This window comes from Bombina bombina, chromosome 5, assembly GCF_027579735.1.
Source record: "Bombina bombina isolate aBomBom1 chromosome 5, aBomBom1.pri, whole genome shotgun sequence".
NCBI classification, from domain to species: domain Eukaryota; kingdom Metazoa; phylum Chordata; class Amphibia; order Anura; family Bombinatoridae; genus Bombina; species Bombina bombina.
The window spans coordinates 783,335,582-783,356,820 of record NC_069503.1 but is presented as its reverse complement, the minus strand read 5'-3'; the positions used below and the strand labels follow the sequence as shown (position 1 = coordinate 783,356,820).

The window sequence follows — 21,239 nt, the reverse complement described above, 5'->3', positions numbered from 1 at the left end:
GGAGTCGTTGTCTGTAAAGCCTCTTCCAGAGACTCAAACCAGAAAGCCGCAGCAGCAGTGACAGGAGCAATGCATGCAAGGGGCTGCAGGATGAAACCTTGTTGAATAAACATTTTCTTAAGGTAACCCACTAGTTTTTTATCCATAGGATCTGAAAAAGCACAACTGTCCTCGACAGGGATAGTAGTACGCTTTGCTAAAGTAGAAACTGCTCCCTCCACCTTAGGGACCCGTGTGGTGGCGTCTATGGGAAACATTTTTCTAAAAATAGGAGGGGGGGGGGGAAACGGCACACCGGGTCTATCCAAATCTTTATTAATAATTTCTGTAAACATTTTAGGTATTGGAAAAACCTCAGTACACACCGGCACTGCAAAATATTTATCCAGTCTACACAATTTCTCTGGCACTGCAATTGTGTCACAGTCATTCAGAGCAGCTAAAACCTCCCTAAGCAAAACACGGAGGTTCTCAAGCTTAAATTTAAAAGTAGAAATATCAGAATCAGGTTTCCCTGAGTCAGAGATATCACCCACAGACTGAAACTCTCCTTCCTCAGCTTCTGCATATTGTGAGGCAGTATCAGACATAGCTCTTAAAGTGTCTGTAAGCTCTGTATTACGCCTAACACCAGAGCTATCACGCTTTCCTCTAAATTCAGGTAGTCTGGCTAATACCACTGACAGTGTATTATCCATGACTGCCGCCATGTCTTGTAAAGTAATCGCTATGGGCGTCCTTGATGTACTTGGCGCCATTTGAGCGTGAGTCCCTTGAGCGGGAGTCAAAGGGTCTGACACGTGGGCAGAGTTAGTCGGCATAACTTCCCCCTCGCCAGAATCCTCTGGTGATAAATTTTTTAAAGACAAAAGCTGATCTTTATTGTTTAAAGTGAAATCAATACATTTAGTACACATTCTCATATGGGGTTCCACCATGGCTTATAAACATAATGAACAAGGAGTTTCCTCTATGTCAGACATGTTTGTACAGACTATCAATGAGACTAGCAAGCTTGGAAAACACTTTAAATCAAGTTAACAAGCAAATATAAAAAACGGTACTGTGCCTTTAAGAGAAACAAATTTTTGTCAAAATTTGAAAAACAGTGAAAAAAGGCAGTAAATCAAACGAAATTTTTACAGTGTATGTAATAGGATAGCAGAGCATTGCACCCACTTGCAAATGGATGATTAACCCCTTAATGCAAAAACCGGATAAAAAAAAACAAATAAACGTTTTTTAAACAGTCACAACAACTGCCAGAGCTCAGCTGTGGCCCTACCTTCCTCAATAAACAACTTTTGAAGCCTTTAGAGCCCTTCAGAGATGTCCTATAGCATGCAGGGGACTGCTGAGGGAAGCTGAATATCTTTGTCTGTAATTTTAACTGCGCAAAAAAGCGCTAAAATAGGCCCCTCCCACTCATACTACAACAGTGGAAAGCCTCAGGAAACTGTTTCTAGGCAAAAATCAAGCCAGCCATGTGGAAAAAACTAGGCCCCAATAAGTTTTTATCACCAAAGCATATATAAAAATGATTAAACATGCCAGCAAACGTTTTATATTGCCATATTATATATCTCTGGTAGTAAGCCTGATACAAGTCGCTATTAAATCACTGTTTTTAGGCTTAACTTACATTAATCAGGTACCAGCAGCATTTTCTAGTCCCTAGAAAAACTTAAAACTGCACATACCTCAATAGCAGGATTACCTGCACGCCATTCTCCCTCTGAAGTTACCTCACTCCTCAGACATATGTGAGAACAGCAGTGGATCTTAGTTACAAGCTGCTAAGATCATAGAAAACGCAGGCAGATTCTTCTTCTAAATACTATCTGAGATAAAATAGTACAACTCTGGTACTATTTGAAAATAACAAACTTTTGATTGAAGAAAAAACTAACTATATTTTACCACTCTCCTCTTACTACCTCCATCTTTGTTGAGAGTTGCAAGAGAATGCCTGGATATGTCAGTTAGGGGAGGAGCTATATAACAGCTCTGCTGTGGGTGTCCTCTTGCAACTTCCTGTTGGGAAGGAGAATATCCCACAAGTAATGGATGATCCGTGGACTGGATACACCTTACAAGAGAAATACTAGCTGTTGCCCAGCTTGGTGATTTTTTACTGGGATAAGTACATAGGAAGTTTTCTGTGTATGTATGTAGAATGACTGCTCTGGGTGTGTTTGAGTTTTGTATATAATAAGATGTTCCTTTTTAATACACCTGCTCATGCTTATATTTTTTCAGTTCAGATGTATAGAACTGTGTTAAAATAAATAAATAAATAAATAAATAAATAAATAAGTGATCGCTGACATTTAAAAGAGTGCTGTATTACCCGTCTTTTTATAGGACTACATAACAGGTTTTATGTCCTATTTTCTCTTCTTCTTGTAGTATTTTCAGAACGTATTTAATTATAAAGGTCTGCACCATATAAGGCTATTATACCCAACACTTTTTATGAAGAATATTATTGTTTATTATGTTCTAATAGTCGCCATAATAGCACTATTTTGAAAAGGTATCCGCATCACAAATGGAAAGTGCATGTGAAATATGCTAAACGCATTGAATTATTGTTTGAAGGTAGTCTTGCAAAGAGGTGTTTTAGTACACTTCACTGTGTTATGCAGGGGTTCTTTGCCAGTAATGAAGCTGGAGCATTGTGGGTATACTGTGTGTGTATACAATGTATAGTATATATGGATTATACTAAAAAATAGTTAATTGTGTATTTTAGCAAAGTTTGTTATTTAAAAAAAAATGCTTTTGAATTCTGCAGTTTTTTGTTTTTAGAGACAACATTTTGTGTACAGGATATTAACATTGGGCAGAAGAAAAAGAACATAACTTTTCCTGTTAACAATAGTCAGCTTTATAAAATTTGCACTATGTAAATCACATTTTAAAGGAGTTTAACATTAAAAATAGTGAGCCACTACAATTGCTCCAAACTGTAAAGTTCTCACTGTACAGAATGGGTTTACTTGTAATATTGTGATCACACTGTACCAAACCACAGATCACAAGTAAACACATTTAGTACGGTGAGTCTGCAATATTACAAGTAAACCAGCTCTTTAAAGTGAGAACTTACTTTACAATTTTTCGCAAATGTAACGGCTCAGAGATTTCAATATTAAGAAAGTTTTTACAAAATATTTATGCTGAGTAAACTTTAGCCCGCTATTGTAAGCAGGAAGTTGCACCAGTTTTCCTCTGTGGGATATTAATATCTCATACACAAAAACAAAATTTATGCTTAACGGATTAATTTCTTTCTTTCCAGTTATGGAGAGTCCACAACGTCATTCCAATTACTAGTGGGATATTCAACTCCTGGCCAGCAGGAGGAGGCAAAGAGCACCCCAGCAAAGCTGTTAAGTGTGACTTCCTTTACCCATAATCCCCAGTCATTCAGCAGAAGGAAGATGGAAAAAGAATTAACACAAGGGTTAAAAGGTGCCTGAGGTTTGCTCAAAAAAACTGCTAAATTATAATTAAAAAAGAGGGCGCGGTCGTGGACTCTCCATGTCCGGAAAGAAATGCATCAGGAAAGCATAAATTTAGTTTTCTTTCCAATGACATGGAGAGTCCACGACGTCATTCCAATTACTAGTGGGAACCAATACCCAAGATAGAGGACACGGAATGAACAGGGAGGGAGAAAAAGGCAGGAGGACCTAAACAGAAGGCACCACCGCTTGAAGAACCTTTCTCCTAAAAAAATGCCTCAGCCGAGGCAAAAGTATCAAATTTGTAGAATTTGTAAAAAGTATGCAAAGAGGACCATGTTGACGCCTTGCAAATCTGTTCCACAGAAGCTTCATTTTTGAAAGCCCAAGAAGAGGAAATAGCCCTAGTGGAATGAGCCGTAATTCTCTCAGGAGCCTGCTGTCCATACTAATCATACTTCTTAACCAGAGGGAAAGAGAGTAGAAGTGGCCTTCTGACCTTTAAGCTTTCCAGAAAAAATAACAAACAGGGCAAAAGATTGCCTAAAATCTTTCGTAGCTTGAAGGAAAAACTCTAGCGCACACACAACATCCATGTTATGCAAAAGACGGTCCTTATGAACCTTAGGACAAAAAGAAGGAACTACAATTTCCTGATTAATGTTTTGATCCAACACCACATTAGGGTGAAAACCCAATTTAGTAAGAAGAACAGCCTTATCTGCATGAAAAATAAAGGTACAGGAAATCACACTGCAGAGTTGAAAGCTCAGAAACTCTGTGAGCGAAAGAAATAGCAAGGAGAAACAAAACCTTCTAAGATAACAATTTGATATCAACCAACATGCACCGGCTCAAACGGAGCCTGCTGCAAAACCTTAAGAACTAGATTAAGGCTCCAAGGAGGAGCAACAGGTTTAAACACAGGCCTGATTCTGACCAGGGCCTGTACAAAAGCTTGAACATCTGGTAAGTCTGCAAGACGTTTGTGCAAAAGGATAGATAATGCAGAATCTGACCCATCAGAGTAACGACTGACACACCTTTCTCCAGGCCAACCTGAAGAAAAGATAAAATACGGGGAATCCGTACCCGGCTCCAGGTGAAACCCTTAGATTCACACCAATAAAGATATTTACACTATACCTTATGGTAACTCTTTTGCGAGTAACAGGTTTGCGAGCCTGAAGCATAGTATCAATGACATAAAAACCACGCCTAGACAGAACTAGGTGTTCACTCTCCAAGCAGTCAGCTTCAGAGAATCCAGGATTGGATGGAGGAAAGGATCCTGAATCAGAATGTCCTTCCTCAGAGGAAGCCTCCAAGGAGGTAAAGATGACATCCTTACCAGATCCACAAACCAGAACCTGCAAGGCCACACAGCAGCTATTAGGATTACCAATGCTCTCTCCTGTTTGATACGAGCAATGAATCGTGGAAGGAGAGCAAACGGAGGAAATAGATATGCCAGAGAGAATCTCCAGGGAACCGCTAGAGCATCTATCAGAACGGCCTGAGGATCTCTTGACCTTAAACCGTACTTTGGAACTCTGGCATTTTGGCGGGGCGCTATCAGATCCAACTCTGGAACCCCCCACCTGAGGGTTACCTGAGAGAACACTTCCGGAAGGAGAGCCCACTCCCCAGGATGAAAAGTCTGTCTGCTCAGAAAATCAGCCTTTTTTATGTGATATATTTTTTATTAAAATTTATATTTTAACTATTCATTCCGGTCTTCACCACCTCCCTCTTTGATTGATCATCTCATCCACCTATAAGATTTTAGAGTGCCACAATAGTGTTTATTTTCTTTTTCTCCTTATTCTATTACTTATATGACACTAGGCACTGCCCTCTTATATATAAATATATATAAGAGGGAATTTAGATGAGTGTTCACTAACCCTCGTCCTCCTGGCTTAACAACCAGGAACCCTCCCTTTTTCAGAAAATCAGCCTCCCAGAAGTCTACTCCTGGAAAGTGGATGTAAAGTAGGAGACTATCGTGAGCTTTTGCCCACTGCAGAATGTGAGGCACCTCCTTCATGGCGAAGGAACTCCTAGTTCCTCCCTGGTGGTTGAAGTAAGCCACTAAGGTGATTTTGTCCAACTGGAAACTGATAAACCAGGCTAAATATAATTGAGGTCAAGCTGCCAAGGCATTATGGCTCTCAACTCCAAGATGAGAATGGGAAGAGAAGACTTCTCCCGAGTCCATAGGCCCCAACCAAGCCTTTAGAGAGATAAAGCAACACTGCAATTTCCTGACCACTGCCAAAAGGGCCCCCAGAACCTTTGTAAATATTCTGGGAGCTGTAGCAAGACCAAAGGAAAGTGCAAAAAAACAGAAATATTTGTCCAAAAGGGCAAACCTCAAACTGGTGAATGATCCCAGTGAATGAGAACAAAAATATACACATTCTTCAAGTCAATGGTCCATATGAACTGACCTTCCTGAATCAAACGGAAGAAAGGAATAAATAGTTTCCATTTTGAAGGACGGGACCCTGAGGATTTGAAGGAGACAGAAAATTCCCCCACAAAAAAAATCTTAATAGATCCTTAACCCTGTTCCTCACGCTCAGAAAAGATAGGTCCTTACGCAGTTTACGAAGACCTCTCTCTTCATCGGATTTTAAGATCACCTAACAGGATAAATCTATCCTAATTAGAACAAAACTTGAATCCTATCCTGTATCCCACAAATACTGATTTAACAGCCCCAGGGTCTGGGACATCGTGGATCCAAGCCTAATGACAGAGAAAAGAAGCCCCATAGAGCTGACTAGACTCAGAGAAAGGATTCTTGGATTGAAACCTTTTAATCCAAGTTATACAGAATCTTTAACAATTGCCCCGGTTTAAAGAGAAAGACTTTTGTCTCTACTAAAAGACAAAAATTCAAATAAAATTTTGTCGACCCCTTAGGGCTACCTAAATATGGCCAAACCAAGTCCAACTTAAGTCCTGCCCAAAAAGGACAAAGACAGAAGAATGGATCTGGATGAAACATCTGCCAACCAAGATTTTAGTTACAGAGACCTGCAAGTTAAAATCGCAAAGCTAGAATTTTGGCTAAAAATTCAACATTATAAAGAGGCAAGAAGGGAACTCAAAATGATACATTTCCCAGGTACGGTCTTATAAACACAGGAAATAATAATGATAAATGAAAACATACATGAACATCAAGTCCCTGAACATAAAAAATATTAAAGTATATATTTAATATATGAAAAGGACAAATAAAATGCCTTAATTTTTAGGAAAATAAAAATATGTAACCTCTGAATCTATAATATATTCATAGGCCCTACTATGAAATAAAAAACAAACAACTTGTGGGCACATAGATCGCTAAGAACTCTACCTGCCATCTTCAAGAAATCCTGGATTGTTCTGCACCCAAAGATCTGAATTCACAACGTAGTGCTTCCAAGTCAGATATAACCACCACTGGCTACATCAGAAGGAGTTCCACAGTGCAAAAATCTCCTAAAATGAAGAAGAGTAACAGCACAAAATACACAGAAATCAGGTCCAAATAAAGTCTTGCCCATATAAGGTAAAAACAGAAAATTGGATTTGAATGTAACATCCGCAGACCAAGACATTAGCTAGAACTGCAAGGCTAGAAAAATCTCTTGCATGTTGGACACAGATAAAAGAATTAGTCAGCTTTAGAACCTTGTTCCTATCCTGGATTTCCTTTATAGAATAATCCTCCGATAAGCCTACCGCACCTGGAGTTCCCAGGCGGTCTCCCATCCAGTTATTAACCAGGCATTGCCCTGCTTAACTTGCAAGATCAGACAGGATCAGGTGCAACCAGGGCAGAGTGGTGATAGACTCAGAGCAGAGAAGGAAACACTCCATTCCCATTCAAATGATTTTTAAGGAAGAAAATATCCCACAGGGGAATATCAATTCCTGACTAAGGTGAACATACTGCCAAATATCAGAGACTGAAGCACATATGTCTGTACAAAGTTATTCAACAGTGCGTCAAAAACCTATAAAAAAAAGGATTGAAGAAGGGCTGCAAATATAAAAAGAATAAAAAGATTACACCTTAAATATAAAAGGAGCTTAACAAGAATTGGGTTGTCACCAGATGGCGCCAAATACAATAAAAACACAGAATGAATCAGGAGAATACATTATGAAAATAAAACAGCATGGACATATTGATTATGATACAATAATCAGCTCAGCCCTTATTTCTGTATATCCTCTAGCTGCCATCAAATAAAAAAAAAAAAACACATTATAAGGATAATAATCCTGAAAAGTAAATTGCAGGGATAAGAATATTATGAGCAACTCAGCCCTAAATGTCCTTAGTAACATGGATTAGCAGATAACTGCCACCAGATGGCAGGCAAATACAAGAAACACTGTAAATATCCCACAGTGGATATATAATTTAAGAATAAATACCTTCTGAGGGTAGTAGGAAGCAGGTCCCACTGTGACCCTGATTGTCCCAGTCCTTCCTCGAAAATATCTGTCTAAGAAATATAAATATATATAAAAGGACTTACCCTCAGGTCTGATAGTCTCACTTGACTGCTAACAGGGACCTGTAGAAAAAGAAAGAACAGAGTAACCAACCCTAACTTTCTATAAGGGGTAGCAATAATATTACAAATAAAGCAAAGACAACTCTTACTAAAGAGATTAATGTGGACACAGCATAACCCCAATCCTTGCTTGCAGGGAAAAGTACCCATAAAAGGATTAAATATCTTCGCACATCCTCCATTGACAGAGGCAAAGGGAATGACTGGGGGTTATGGGTAATGGAAGTTACACTTAACAGCTTTGCTGGGGTGTTCTTTGCCTCCTCCTGCTGGCCAGGAGTTGAATATCCCACAAGTAATTGGAATGACATTGTGGACTCTCCATGTCATAGGAAAGAAAGATATTTACGCTATACTTTATGGTAACACCTGCAAGTAACAGGTTTACGAGCCTGAAACATATTATCAATGACCGCTTCCGAAAAACCACGTCTAGATAGAACGAGGCGTTCAATCTCCAAGCAGTCAGCATCAGAGAATCCAGATTTGGATGAAAAAAGGACCCTGAATTAGAAGGTCCTTCCTCAGAGGTAACCTCTCTAAGTTGGAAGAGATGACATCTTCACCAGATCTGCAAACCAGATCCTGTGAGGCCAGACAGGAGCTACAAGTAATCACAGACGCTCTCTCTTGCCCGATATAAGCAATGACTTGTGGAAGGAGAGCAAATGGAGGAAATAGGTATGCTAGACCAAAAACCCACGGAACCGTCAAGGCATCTATCAGGGCGGCCTAAGGATATCTTGACCTTGAACCGTACTTTGGAAGCTTGGCGTTCTGACGAGACGCCATCAGATCCAATTCCGAAACCCCCCACATGAGGGTTATCCTGGAGAACACCTCCGGATGGAGAGCCCACTCCACAGGATGAAAAATCTGTAAGCTCATAAAATCCGCCTCCCAATTGTCCACTCCTGGGTTGTGGATGGCAGATAGGAGACAATTGTGAGCTTCCGCCCACTGCAAAATGTGAGTCACCTCCTTCATAGCCAAAGAGCTCCGAGTTCCTCCCTGATGGTTAATGTAGGCCACTGAGATGATGTTGTCTGATAAATCGGATTAAAGATAATTGAGACCAAACTATGAAGGCATTGAAGAATGCTCCCAAGTAAAAGATGTTTATGGGGAGAGAAGACTCCTTGTAAGCCCACAGGCCCTGAGCTTTTAGAGAGCCCCAAACTGCTTCCCAGCCTAATAGCCAGGCATCCGTAGTCACAATCGCCCAGGAAATTCTCAGGAAGCAAGTGCCCCGAGCCAGGTTCTCCTGAGAAATCCATCATGAAAGAGAATCTCTTGTCAGGGAGTCCAGATTTATCCTCTGTGATAAGTCTGAATGATGTCCGTTCCATTGACTGAGCATGCAAAGCTGCAGTGGTCCCAGATGGAACCAAGCAAAAGGAATGCTGTCCATGGAAGCCATCATCAGACCAATCACCTCAATGCATTGAGCCACTGTTGGATGAAAGGCAGACTGCAGAGAAAGGCAAGCAGCAAAACGTTTAGATTTTCTGACCTCCGTCAGGAAAGCCTTCATGGACAGGGAATCTATGATTGTCCCTAGGAAACACACTTGTACTGCACTGACGCATATCCTCATACAGCACCGTGCTGACATATTAGCATGACTAAGATTAGGAGTTTAGGAGTGGCTCCCAAATAGGACCTATAGCGTTATAGCAAGCCCTAGAAAAAGCATATAATAAAAAGCTTGCCAAAGTAATCAGTAGAGCACACCAAAAAAAATGCCATTAGGCGGGAAAAGAGTCGCAGGAGACCGAGACTGGAAGAATAAATGGCGCTGCCTATTATACAAGGGGAGTCCCTGCCATGCTAGCTACTGGGACAAATAAAGTTTAAAAAGCGCACATACAAAGCACTGAACAAACAAGCCCCTATGAGCGATCCCAATATAAAAGCTCTAAGGCTGGGTCATGATTGAACAGAAGCCTTATTAACACACCTAGTGCCGTTAATCTTCTGACTCTCTCATGTGGCTGCCTATGACGGATCAACCACCAACTCACAGACCCAGCGAGCAGTGACCTCCACACTACAGAGGTGACATAGCTGAACAAACAAAAATGATGCTTACCTGATAATTTAATTTCCATCAAGGGGAGGAGAGTCCATGGCTTCATTCATTACTGTTGGGAATTAAGAACCTGGACACCCGGAGGAGGCAAAGACACTATAGCCAAAGGCTTAAATACCTCCCCCACCTCCATACCTCCCCCACCTCCCTCATCCCCCAGTCATTCTGCCAAGGGAACAAGGAACGGTAGGAGAAATATCAGGTTATAAATGGTGCCAGAAGATAAATTAAATTTAGGTCCGCCCATCAGATACGGGCGGGAGCCGTGGACTCTCCTCCCCTCGATGGAAATGAAATTATCAGGTAAGCATAATTTATGTTTTCCATCTAAAGGGGAGGAGATTCCACGGCTTCATTCATTACTGTTGAGAAAAAGCTCTAGAGGACACTGAATGAAACCAGGAGGAAAAAGGTGGACCCTAATCTGAGGGCACCAGAGACTGCAAAGTCTTTCTCCCAAAAACAGCTTCCGCAGAAGCAAAAACGTCAAATTTGTAAAACTATGTAAAAGTGTGTGAGGAGGATCATGTAGCCGCATTACAAATTTGCTCCATAGAGGCATCATTCTTGAAGGCCCAAGACGAAGCAACAGCTCTAGTTGAATAAGGGGTGATCCTCGAAGGAGGCTTAGGTCCCACTGTCTCATAATCCAAACGGATCAAGCTCCTCAGCCAAAAAGACAAAGAAGTAGAAAAGGCTTTCTGCCCCTTGCACTTCCCTTAATACACCACAAAAAGAGATGTAGACTGTCTGAAATTCTTTGTAGCCTGAAGATAGAACTTCAGGGCACGAACCACATCCAGGTTATGAAGTAACCTCTCCTTAGAAGAAGGGTTAGGACACAAAGAAGGAACCACTATTTCATGACTGATCTTACAGTAAGACACCACCTTGGGAATAAACCTCAAACCAGTGCACAGCTTTATCCGCATGAAAAACCAGATAAGGCGGCTCACATTGTAAGGCAGCCAGTTCACATACTCTGCGTGCTGATGCAATAGGCAACAAGAAGAGAACCTTCCAGGACAGAATCCTAATGTCAATGGAATGCATAGGCTCAAACGGAACCCTCTGCAAAACTTTGAGGACCAAGTTTAAGCTCCATGGGGGAGCAAACTGTCTAAAGACAGGCCTAATTCTAGACAGGGTCTGAGCAAAGGATTGAATGATTATGAGGTTACTATTTCCTGCTCTGTATGTTTGTATGCTCTTGTAGCCAAAGATGTTCCCCTCAGGAACAGTATGGGTAATAGAAAAGTGGGAGGAGGTAACAAGAGCGCTGAGGAAGCTATTACAAACTAATGGAGATAAGATTATGTGTAAGAAGCTCTTTGCTATATTAAAAAAACTAAAATATGATAAGAACAATAATGTGCTAGAACAATAATATATTTTTTGATTGTTCACTATATGTGGAAGAAGATATAAAAAAAAAATTATGCTTACCTGATAAATTTATTTCTCTTGTGGTGTATCCAGTCCACGGATTGTGTGATATTCTCCTTCCCAACAGGAAGCTGCAAGAGAATCACCCACAGCAGAGATGTCTATATAGCTCCTCCCCTAACTGCCACCCCCAGTCATTCGACCGAAGACAAGCAAGAGAAAGGAGAAACTATAGGGTGCAGTGGGGACTGCAGTTTAAAAATAAAAAAACACCTGCCTTAAAATGACAGGGCGGGCCGTGGACTGGATACACCACAAGAGAAATAAATTTATCAGGTAAGCATAAATTTTGTTTTCTCTTGTAAGGTGTATCCAGTCCACGGGTTCATCCATTACTTGTGGGATATCAATACCAAAGCTATAGGACATGGATGAAGGGAGGGACAAGGCAGGCTCTTAAACGGAAGGCACCACTGCCTGTAAGACCTTTCTCCCAAAAATAGCCTCCGAAGAAGCAAAAGTATCAAATTTGTAGAATTTAGAAAAAGTATGAAGCGAAGACCAAGTCGCCGCCTTACAAATCTGTTCAACAGAAGCCTCATTTTTAAAAGCCCATGTGGAAGCCACCGCTCTAGTGGAATGAGCTGTAATTCTTTCAGGAGGCTGCTGACCAGCAGTCTCATAAGCTAAGCGGATTATACTTCTTAACCAAAAAGAAAGAGACGTTGCTGAAGCCTTTTGGCCTCTTCTCTGTCCAGAGTAGACAACAAACAATGCCGATGTTTGACGAAAATCCTTAGTAGCTTGTAAATAAAACTTTAGAGCATGAACCACGTCAAGATTATGTAATAGACGTTCCTTTTTTGAAAAAGGATTAGGACACAGTGACGGAACAACAATCTCCTGATTGATGTTCTTATTAGATACCACATTAGGAAGAAACCCAGGTTTGGTACGCAAAACGACCTTATATGCATGGAAGATCAGATAAGGGGAATCACACTGTAAGGCAGATAACTCTGAAACTCGAGAGCCGAAGAGATAGCTACTAAAAACAGAACTTTCCAAGATAAAAGCTTGATATCTATGGAATGCAGAGGTTCAAACGGAACCCCTTGAAGAACTTTAAGAACTAAATTTAAACTCCATGGCGGAGCAACAGGTTTAAACACAGGCTTGATTCTAACTAAAGCCTGACAAAACGCCTGAACGTCTGGAACATCCGCCAGACGCTTGTGCAAAAGAATAGACAGAGCAGAAATCTGTCCCTTTAAAGAACTAGCCGACAATCCCTTCTCCAATTCTTCTTGGAGAAAAGATAATATCCTGGGAATCCTGACTTTACTCCATGAGTAACCCTTGGATTCACACCAATGAAGATATTTACACCATATCTTATGATAGATTTTCCTGGTGACAGGCTTTCGAGCCTGAATTAAGGTATCAATGACCGACTCGGAGAAACCACGTTTTGATAAAATCAAGCGTTCAATCTCCAAGCAGTTAGACACAGAGAAATTAGATTTGGATGGTTGAAAGGACCCTGAAGTAGAAGGTCCTGCCTCAGCGGCAGAGTCCATGGTGGAAGGGATGACATGTCCACCAGATCTGCATACCAAGTCCTGCGTGGCCACGCAGGTGCTATCAAAATTACCGAAGCTCTCTCCTGCTTGATCTTGGCAATCAGACGAGGGAGCAGAGGAAACGGTGGAAACACATAAGCCAGGTTGAAGAACCAAGGTGCTGCTAGAGCATCTATCAGCGCTGCCTTGGGATCCCTGGACCTGGATCCGTAACAAGGAAGCTTGGCGTTCTGATGAGACGCCATGAGAACCAGTTCTGGTTTGCCCCAAAGTTGAATCAACTGTGCAAAAACCTCCGGATGGAGTTCCCACTCCCCCGGATGAAAAGTCTGTCGACTTAGAAAATCCGCCTCCCAGTTCTCTACTCCTGGGATATGGATAGCTGATAGATGGCAAGAGTGAACCTCTGCCCAAAGGATTATTCTTGAAACCTCCAACATTGCTAGGGAACTCCTTGTTCCCCCTTGATGGTTGATGTAGGCTACAGTCGTGATATTGTCCGACTGAAATCTGATGAACCTGACCGCAGCTAGCTGAGGCCAAGCCTGAAGAGCATTGAATATCGCTCTTAGTTCCAGAATGTTTATCGGAAGGAGTGCCTCCTCCTGAGTCCACGAGCCCTGAGCCTTCAGGGAGTTCCAGACTGCACCCCAGCCCAGAAGGCTGGAATCTGTCGTTACTATTGTCCAATCTGGCCTGCGGAAGGTCATACCCTTGGACAGATGGACCTGAGATAGCCACCAGAGAAGAGAATCCCTGGTCTCTTGATCCAGATTTAGTAGAGGGGACGAATTTGTGTAATCCCCATTCCACTGACTGAGCATGCAGAGTTCCAGTGGTCTGAGATGTAGGCGGGCAAACGGCACTATGTCCATTGCCGCTACCATTAAGCCGATTACTTCCATACACTGAGCCACTGAAGGGCGAGAAGTAGAATAAAGAACACGGCAGAAATTTAGAAGTTTTGACAACCTGGCCTCTGTCAGGTAAATCTTCATTTCCTCAGAATCTATCAGAGTTCCTAGGAAGGAAACTCTTGTGAGAGGGGATAGAGAACTCTTTTTCTTCGTTCACTTTCCACCCATGAGACCTCAGAAATGCCAGCACAATGTCCTTATGGGACCTGGCGATTTGAAAATTTGATGCCTGTATCAGAATGTCATCTAGATAAGAGGCTACTGCTATACCCCGCGGCCTTAGGACCGCTAGGAGTGACCCTAGAACCTTCGTAAAGATTTGTGGTGCCGTAGCTAACCCAAAGGGAAGAGCCACAAACTGATAATGCCTGTCTAGGAAGGCGAACCTGAGAAACCGATGATGATCTCTGTGTATCGGAATGTGAAGATAAGTATCCTTTAAGTCCACGGTAGTCATATATTGACCCTCCTGGATCATAGGTAGGATGGTACGAATAGTCTCCATCTTGAAGGATGGGACCCTGAGAAATTTGTTTAGGATCTTGAAATCTAAGATTGGTCTGAAAGTTCCCTCTTTCTTGGGAACTACAAACAGATTTGAATAGAAGCCTTGCCCTGTTCCTCCTTTGGAACTGGGTGGATCACTCCCATAACTAGGAGGTCTTGAACACAATGTAAGAATGCTTCTCTCTTTATCTGGTTTGCAGATAATTGTGAAAGATGAAATCTCCCTTTTGGGGAAGAAGCTTTGAAGTCCAGAAGATATCCCTGGGAGACAATTTCCAACGCCCAGGGATCCTGAACATCTCTTGCCCAAGCCTGGGCGAAGAGAGAAAGTCTGCTCCCTACTAGATCTGTTTCCGGATCGGGGGCTGGTCTTTCATGCTGTCTTAGAGGCAGCAGCAGGTTTTTTGGCCTGCTTTCCTTTGTTCCAAGCCTGGTTAGGTCTCCAGACAGGCTTGGACTGGGCAACATTTCCCTCTTGTTTTGTATTAGAGGAAGTTGAAGCTGCGCCACTCTTGAAATTTCAAAAGGAAAGAAAATTAGTCTGTTTGGCCCTTAATTTGTTGGACCTATCCTGAGGAAGGGCGTGACCTTTTCCTCCAGTAATATCAGAAATGATCTCCTTCAGTCCAGGCCCGAATAGGGTCTGCCCTTTGAAGGGAATATTGAGAAACTTAGACTTTGAAGTAACGTCAGCTGACCAGGATTTAAGCCATAGCGCCCTACGCGCCTGAATAGCAAAACCTGAGTTTTTAGCCGTTAGCTTGGTTAAATGAACAACGGCGTCAGAAACAAATGAATTGGCTAGCTTAAGAGCTTTAAGCTTCTCAAGGATATCATCCAATGGGGTTTCTACCTGTAGATAAGATAAAATAGAAAAGCGCCACAGGTGGTAACCCTTATGCTTTATACGTGAGGCCTCCTAGCTGGCCTCAAATGAACTGTCAGATAATAAAGAGTGAGTATAAAGCACCTAGAGGCTGGTTATGATGGGCCCAATGTGCTAACAAGACCACAGTGTAAAAAAGCCCTAATTGTGCATTATAATAGCATAAAACCACCCATAATAGGGAATGGAATGTAAAATCTTAATTTATTACAAATAATAATGACATAAAAAAAATATGTAAAACCAAACAAAATACAATAATGAAAAGATCCGGATCTGGTGAGTCTCCTAAAATGTTCAATAAATGACCAATAAAAACTGTCCAATGGGTAAAATCCTGAAAATACTTTAAAAGTCACACAGTCACAAAAGGATTGTCCTCCAAATGTTAAAATGGCAGAATTGAAGTGATGCAGACGATGAAAAAACCAAAACTGATGTGATGAAAAAAGTTTGTGGAGCTGTTAATATGAGTCGGGATGGGTTCGCAGAAAGACTCTCCCTGCATCTCTGGACAACTATCACCCAGGCTCTCACTAGCAATGCACATGGGTGAGCCAATAACAAGAGGCATCTATGTGCAGCCACCAATCAGCAGATACTGAGCATATCTAGATATGCTTTCCAACCAAGTATATCACGAGAATGAAGCAAATTAGATAACAGAAGTAAATTGGAAAACTGTTTAAAATAGCATGCTCTTTCTAAAGCATGAAAGAAAGTTTTTTGGCTAGAATGTCCCTTTAACATGTTCAGTTTTTTTATTATTTTTGTTCAACTTCTTACGTTTTTAAATAAAGATTTAATTTTGGAAGATTCGGATACACTGTATTCTTTTCAGCTATAGAAACTGGCTCACCACTGTTTTGTAAACCTTTTTTTTACAGACTCCAAAAACATAATTTATGTAAGAACTTACCTGATAAATTCATTTCTTTCATATTAGCAAGAGTCCATGAGCTAGTGACGTATGGGATATACATTCCTACCAGGAGGGGCAAAGTTTCCCAAACCTCAAAATGTCTATAAATACACCCCTCACCACACCCACAATTCAGTTTAACGAATAGCCAAGAAGTGGGGTGATAAGAAAAAAGTGCGAAGCATAAATATAAGCAATTGGAATAATTGTGCTTTATACAAAAAAAACAGAATTTATGTTTACCTGATAAATTACTTTCTCCAACGGTGTGTCCGGTCCACGGCGTCATCCTTACTTGTGGGATATTCTCTTCCCCAACAGGAAATGGCAAAGAGCCCAGCAAAGCTGGTCACATGATCCCTCCTAGGCTCCGCCTTCCCCAGTCATTCGACCGACGTAAAGGAGGAATATTTGCATAGGAGAAATCATATGATACCGTGGTGACTGTAGTTAAAGAAAATAAATCATCAGACCTGATTAAAAAACCAGGGCGGGCCGTGGACCGGACACACCGTTGGAGAAAGTAATTTATCAGGTAAACATAAATTCTGTTTTCTCCAACATAGGTGTGTCCGGTCCACGGCGTCATCCTTACTTGTGGGAACCAATACCAAAGCTTTAGGACACGGATGATGGGAGGGGGCAAATCAGGTCACCTAGATGGAAGGCACCACGGTTTGTAAAACCTTTCTCCCAAAAATAGCCTCAGAAGAAGCAAAAGTATCAAATTTGTAAAATTTGGTAAAAGTGTGCAGTGAAGACCAAGTCGCTGCCTTACATATCTGATCAACAGAAGCCTCGTTCTTAAAGCCTTAAAAGTATTGCACACCAAATTTGAAAGCTTTAACTCTTAAAATAACGGAACCGGAGCCGTTTTTATATTTAACCCCTATACAGTCCCTGGTATCTGCTTTGCTGAGACCCAACCAAGCCCAAAGGGGAATACGATACCAAATGACGTCTTCAGTAAGCTTTTTCTATGTATCTGAGCTCCTCACACATGCATCTGCATGTCTTGCTTCCCAAAAACAACTGCGCAATAGAGGCGCGAAAATGAGGCTCTGCCTATGATTAGAGAAGGCCCCCAGTGAAAAAGGTGTCCAATACAGTGCCTGCCGGTTATTTTACATAATTCCCAAGAATAAAATAACTCCTCAAAGCTATGAAGTATTAAAAATGCTTATAAATCAATCGTTTTAGCCCAGAAAAATGTCTACCAGTCTTTAAAGCCCTTGTGAAGCCCTTTATTCTTATTTAATAAAAATGGCTTACCGGATCCCATAGGGAAAATGACAGCTTCCAGCATTACCAAGTCTTGTTAGAAATGTGTCATACCTCAAGCAGCAAAAGTCTGCTCACTGTTTCCCCCAACTGAAGTTAATTCCTCTCAACAGTCCTGTGTGGAAACAGCCATCGATTTTAGTAACGGTTGCTAAAATCATTTTCCTCTTACAAACAGAAATCTTCATCTCTTTTCTGTTTCAGAGTAAATAGTACATACCAGCACTATTTTAAAATAACAAACTCTTGATTGAAGAATAAAAACTACATTTAAACACCAAAAAACTCTAAGCCATCTCCGTGGAGATGTTGCCTGTACAACGGCAAAGAGAATGACTGGGGAAGGCGGAGCCTAGGAGGGATCATGTGACCAGCTTTGCTGGGCTCTTTGCCATTTCCTGTTGGGGAAGAGAATATCCCACAAGTAAGGATGACGCCGTGGACCGGACACACCTATGTTGGAGAAATCATAACCACCACAAAAAAGGGTGGGCCTCATGGACTCTTGCTAATATGAAAGAAATTAATTTATCAGGTAAGTTCTTACATAAATTATGTTTTCTTTCATGTAATTAGCAAGAGTCCATGAGCTAGTGACGTATGGGATAATGACTACCCAAGATGTGGATCTTCCACGCAAGAGTCACTAGAGAGGGAGGGATAAAATAAAGACAGCCAATTCCGCTGAAAAAAAATCACACCCAAAAATAAAGTTTAAATCTTATAAAGAAAAAAACTGAAAATATAAGCAGAAGATTCAAACTGAAACAGCTGCCTGAAGTACTTTTCTACCAAAAACAGCTTCAGAAGAAGAAAACACATCAAAATGGTAGAATTTAGTAAAAGTATGCAAAGAAGACCAAGTTGCTGCTTTGCAAATCTGATCAACCGAAGCTTCATTCCTAAACGCCCAGGAAGTAGAAACTGACCTAGTAGAATGAGCTGTAATCCTTTGAGGCGGAGTTTTACCCGACTCGACATAAGCATGATGAATTAAAGATTTCAACCAAGATGCCAAAGAAATGGCAGAGGCCTTCTGACCTTTCCTAGAACTGGAAAAGATAACAAATAGACTAGAAGTCTTTCGGAAATTCTAAGTAGCTTCAACATAATATTTCAAAGCTCTAACTACAAAGTTCGCAACACTGCCTTATCCTGGTGAAAAATCAGAAAAGGAGACTCACAAGAAAGAGCAGATAATTCAGAAACTCTTCTGGCAGAAGAGATGGCCAAAAGGAACAAAACTTTCCAAGAAAGTAATTTAATGTCCAATGAATGCATAGGTTCAAACGGAGGAGCTTGAAGAGCCCCCAGAACCAAATTCAAACTCCAAGGAGGAGAAATTGACTTAATGACAGGTTTTATACGAACCAAAGCTTGTACAAAACAATGAATATCAGGAAGATTAGCAATCTTTGTGTTAAAAAGAACAGAAAGAGCAGAGATTTGTCCTTTCAAGGAACTTGCAGACAAACCTTTATCCAAACCATCCTGAAAAAACTGTAAAATTCTCGGAATTCTAAAAGAATGCCAGGAAAAATGATGAGAAAGACACCAAGAAATATAAGTCTTCCAGACTCTATAATATATCTCCCTAGATACAGATTTACGAGCCTGTAACATAGTATTAATCACAGAGTCAGAGAACCCTCTTTGACTAAGAATCAAGCGTTCAATCTCCATACCTTTAAATTTAAGGATTTGAGATCCTGATGGAAAAAAGGACCTTGCGACAGAAGGTCTGGTCTTAACGGAAGAGTCCACGGTTGGCAAGAGGCCATCCGGACAAGATCCGCATACCAAAACCTGTGAGGCCATGCTGGAGCTACCAGCAGAACAAACTAGCATTCCTTCAGAATCTTGGAGATTACTCTTGGAAGAAGAACTAGAGGCGGAAAGATATAGGCAGGATGATACTTCCAAGGAAGTGACAATGCATCCACTGCTTCCGCATGAGGATCCCTGGATCTGGACAGATACCTGGGAAGTTTCTTGTTTAGATGAGAGGCCATCAGATCTATTTCTGGAAGTCCCCACATTTGAACAATCTGAAGAAATACCTCTGGGTGAAGAGACCATTCGCCCGGATGTAACGTTTGGCGACTGAGATAATCCGCTTCCCAATTGTCTATACCTGGGATATGAACCGCAGAAACTAGACAGGAGCTGGATTCCGCCCATACCAGAATTCAAGATACTTCTTTCATAGCCAGAGGACTGTAAGTCCCTCCTTGATGATTGATGTATGCCACAGTTGTGACATTGTCTGTCTGAAAACAAATGAACGATTCTCTCTTTAGAAGAGGCCATGACTGAAGAGCTCTGAAAATTGCACGGAGTTCCAAAATATTGATCGGTAATCTCACCTCCTGAGATTCCCAAACCCCTTGTGCTGTCAGAGACCCCCACACAGCTCCCCAACCTGTAAGACTTGCATCTGTTGAAATTACAGTCCAGGTCAGAAGAACAAAAGAATCCCCCTGAACTAAACGATGGTGATCTGTCCACCACGTCAGAGAGTGTCGTACAATCGGTTTCAAAGATATTAATTGAGATATCTTTGTGTAATCCCTGCACCACTGGTTCAGCATACAGAGCTGAAGAGGTCGCATGTGAAAACGAGCAAAGGGGATCGCGTCCGATGCAGCAGTCATAAGACCTAGAATTTCCATGCATAAGGCTACCGAAGGGAATGATTGTGACCGAAGGTTTCGACAAGCTGATATCAATTTTAGACGTCTCTTGTCTGTCAAAGACAGAGTCATGGACACTGAATCTATCTGGAAACCTAAAAAGGTTACCCTTGTCTGAGGAATCAATTAACTTTTTGGTAAATTGATCCTCCAACCATGATTTTGAAGAAACAACACAAGTCGATTCGTATGAGATTCTGCTAAATGTGAAGACTGAGCAAGTACCAAGATATCGTCCAAATAAGGAAATACCACAATACCTTGTTCTCTGATTACAGACAGAAGGGCACCGAGAACCTTTGTAAAAATTCTTGGAGCTGTTGCTAGGCCAAACGGTAGAGCCACAAACTGGTAATGCTTGTCTAGGAAAGAGAATCTCAGAAACTGATAGTGATCTGGATGAATTGGAATATGCAGATATGCATCCTGTAAATCTATTGTAGACATATAATGCCCTTGCTGAACAAAAGGCAGGATAGTCCTTACAGTTACCATTTTGAATGTTGGTATCCTTACATAACGATTCAATATTTTTAGATCCAGAACTGGTCTGAAGGAATTCTCCTTCTTTGGTACAATGAAGAGATTTGAATAAAACCCCAGCCCCTGTTCCAGAACTGGAACTGACATAATTACTCCAGCCAACTCTAGATCTGAAACACATTTCAGAAATGCTCGAGCCTTCACTGGGTTTACTGGGACACGGGAAAGAAAAAATCTCTTTGCAGGAGGCCTTATCTTGAAGCCAATTCTGTACCCTTCTTAAACAATGTTCTGAATCCAAATATTGTGAATGGAATTGATCCAAATCTCTTTGAAAAAACGTAATCTGCCCCCTACCAGCTGAGCTGGAATGAGGGCCGCACCTTCATGTGGACTTAGGAGCTGGCTTTGGTTTTCTAAAAGGCTTGGATTT

The 21,239-nt window shown here is 41.3% G+C and overlaps 1 protein-coding gene and 1 pseudogene across 1 annotated transcript in view; both read right to left on the bottom strand.

Moving 5' to 3' along the window:
- Window positions 1-21,239, bottom strand: part of RTTN (rotatin) — a 1,186,344-nt gene that overhangs the window by 743,922 nt on the left and 421,183 nt on the right. The gene's annotated exons all lie outside the window — the stretch shown is intronic.
- On the bottom strand, window positions 7,205-7,323 carry LOC128661813 (uncharacterized; annotated as a pseudogene).